We start from the raw sequence: 3,225 nt of genomic DNA, 5'->3' as shown, positions 1-3,225 counted from the left end.
GTTGCTGCGGGAATGGCTAAAGAATATTTGATGTTTAAAAACGTGAGATTTTATGAAAACATTGTATATGAAAATGAGACAGAATTTTTTTAAGGAAATATTATTTAAAGTATCTTCAGAAAATGTGATGAAAAACTAAACAATGTCTGTATGTGAGCTTATCATCAAGGTGATCAGGAAAAAAACGTGAAGTAGAGCTAATAGAGACATCTCATCTATTTGTAAAACCTAAAACAATGATAGCATCATAGTAGAAACTATTGTTGTGCATTCCATAGAAAAATTATATAAAATGTGGGTTTACACATAATCTGATTTTCTATAATAAGAAGGTCACCTATAAATCAAGAGACTCACTTTTTATTCTTCTGAGCGGAACAAATTTGTGCAGCATACTGCTATTTATTTTGGGCTGTCATTCACGACAGTAGTCCTAGGCACCTCTGATTATTATTATTTTTGCCTTCTCTGATGCACAACTATGCATGCTTCTGCATTATGTAAAGCTTAGGCTGCAAGCTGACAGCGAGATGGAGAAGCAGAAAACATCATAATAACCGGAGAGCCAGCTGTGTGATGCATAAGATGGAGACGAAGGGAGACTTCAGCATCACCATGACCACAAGGTTGATTTATCTGCTAGCCACTATAAGATTGAGATTCAAAAAATAATAATAAGGGTCCATTAGAGTTTAAAGTATAACTAAATTAACTGACACATGTTTAAGCGTGGGTCTACCTGTGATTGCTGCAACGAATACAATATAATTTGTTGCACAAAAGGGTCAACCATAACTAAGAACCAGTACATTTGAAGGCGAGGTAGCAATTATGAGCAAATGAAATTGAGATAGAAAAAATAGCAACTGAGGAAGATCGGGAAGAGAAGTTGACTCCATCGAGATTGCTATGAGAGAGCGCGTGGAGGCTGTACCTTGAAGCATGCACCTCGCAGTCCGACGGAAGCACCGCTGAGCATGTGCTGTAAAATCATGTTTTGCACAAACACAATGTATTAAGGAAAATTAGATCAATCGATAGACCTTAATTGATTTTTTTGGATCAGTGCTGTGTACCTAGATAGTCGTTACACACTTGTATTTGTGGTATTTGGAGTAAGCTTGTGACACCAGGAAACTCTTCACTGTGCCTAAAAGCAAATAAAATGGGAAAAGTAGCATGAGAATGTTCATCAAAAAGATTTATCTTCACCATTTCTATCTATTTGTAATCTCCAGCACACTATTAAGTTTCAGCGATCTGTTGTCGACCAAACAAAAGAAACTCGAGAATAATCGATTAATGCATCCATAGTTTGTACTCTTTACCTAAAATCTACATGGAACAATTACACAGAGGGAAGTGTAGAAGAACTATTGTGGAACTTCAACAAAAAAAGGAAGTGAACCAACATGCTTTGCGGTAAAACATTTAAATTTGCATACACCTTCAGATTGGCGTGTTCCTGGGAAGTACTCTTCAGTAAGAAGGTTCCAGTCTGAATCATAAATTTGCATATAGTTAGAAACTGAATTGTAATCTTCCCACAAACACTCAGAAACTGAAACATAAATTTGCATGTAGCCACAAACTGAATAGTAATCTTCCCACAAACGCTCAGAAACGGATATAGTCAGAAACTAAATAGTAATCTTCCCACGTGTTTACCGTCTAATAAAATTACTCAAAAACTGTAACTTGCATCTACCTTCAGATTGGAGAGTGTGTGGGAAGTAATCTTCAGTAAGAAAACAGCCGCTCGATCCCAAGGCGGCCAGGAAGAAACCTGAAGAATTTAAATGGAAGGCTACATATTCAATCAAGCAAAATTAAAATCAGAATTGGAATAGCGAAAGAATTAAAATGCAAGGTTGTGTATTCAGTCAAACAAATGAACATATTAATCAAACATCCAGAATACAGAAAGAACAAAAATTGAAAGCTATGTATTCAACCAAGCAAAATTATATGTACATATCAACGAAACACAAAAAAATCAGAATTAGTGATGGATGGGGACATTATGTGCCAATAGGATCGATAAACCTGAGGCGCCTAGGTATGGAGAGAGGGAAGAATAACCAAGATGACTGACATAGGGAATGGCTAGGAGAGAGGAGAGAGTTGCTGACCACTGGCAGCAGTATGAGCGTCGTATGGCAGACATCCATCCATATGGGAGGATGATGGGAATAAAATGAGTGGGGCAGCAACTTTAAAAGGGAACCCATCAGTTTCTTGCGGACATCGTGGGGAGAGGAAGCGGAGCGTCGACCATCAATTACCTGCAGCAGATTTTTTTTAGGAGGTAGTTATGGAAACGGAGAAGATAAACAGTGTGGGCCATTTCAAGCATTGGGCTGCACAGCAGTTGAAGCAACGGGCTATGTACGGGTACGGCTGGTGTGAGCAAAGGAAAAAAAGAGTGAAGAACAACAGGAGAACATGTTCTCATTCCCGAGGTCATCCCGCTGGAACAGGGCCGCCGCAGGGACGGCTGCTCCTGATGCGTCCTAGGCCGCCGCTGCGAGGATAGCCCGGAGCAGACCAGTAGCATGCGCACATGCTGAATCGGCTGCACAGAAATGGCTTGCGAGTCTTAATGGCGGCGGCAAGGAGGCGGAGCAGGCCGCCGAGCTTCTCCATGCGCAGCTCATCCCGCTGGAATCTCGGCGGGGATGGGTGCATCAAGCGCGTCCTTCCCGATCCCGCTGGAACTGGGGCCGCGTCGTGTCCGATCTGTCCAAGGCGGCCGCCGGCGTGAGAACGGCATGGAGCAGAGCAATGCCATGAGGGAGGTCCTCTGGCTCTGAGTGCCGGCGTGGGGAGGCCGCTGGAGCGAGGAGGGCCGATGGTCATTTTTTAGGAGAAATAATCTTGGTGGATTCAGAACAAAGAGCAAGCAGGTGGGTGGGCTGGAGGGAGAATGACGTCCGTGTGTGGCGCTGGTGGGCCGATGGTCCATCCTCCCAACTGGTAACTGAACGCTGATGTGGCCTTTTTTTTATGCTGGTAACTCCTGGTCGGTCGACGTGGCTGGCTTGTTCATGTGGATAGGCTGCATGTCAAGAGAAATATAATAGTGGGGATGAACTATTTAGATACTATAGATGTAAAGCTACATGCACTTTGAAAACCAGCTAATGATCCAAAGTAATTCAGATTATAAAACACTAAATGATGTAAGTACAAAAAAACACAAAATGCAACATGGTGTACAAGGAC

General features: G+C 42.1%; 1 long non-coding RNA gene across 1 annotated transcript; it reads right to left on the bottom strand.

The window, feature by feature from the left end:
* Positions 1-371: 371 nt before the first annotated feature.
* Positions 372-2,847, bottom strand: LOC123166027 (uncharacterized). The gene is made up of 5 exons (XR_006483330.1): positions 2,133-2,847; positions 1,709-1,786; positions 1,077-1,498; positions 935-982; positions 372-646 (listed from the first exon to the last, which is right to left on the bottom strand). It is a non-coding gene; the product is annotated as an uncharacterized lncRNA (long non-coding RNA).
* Between the last annotated feature and the right edge of the window lie 378 nt (positions 2,848-3,225).

This window comes from Triticum aestivum, chromosome 1D (assembly GCF_018294505.1).
Source record: "Triticum aestivum cultivar Chinese Spring chromosome 1D, IWGSC CS RefSeq v2.1, whole genome shotgun sequence".
In the NCBI taxonomy this organism is placed as follows: Eukaryota; Viridiplantae; Streptophyta; class Magnoliopsida; order Poales; family Poaceae; genus Triticum; species Triticum aestivum.
The sequence above is the reverse complement of the archived record's forward strand: the minus strand, read 5'-3'. Positions and strand labels throughout refer to the sequence as shown.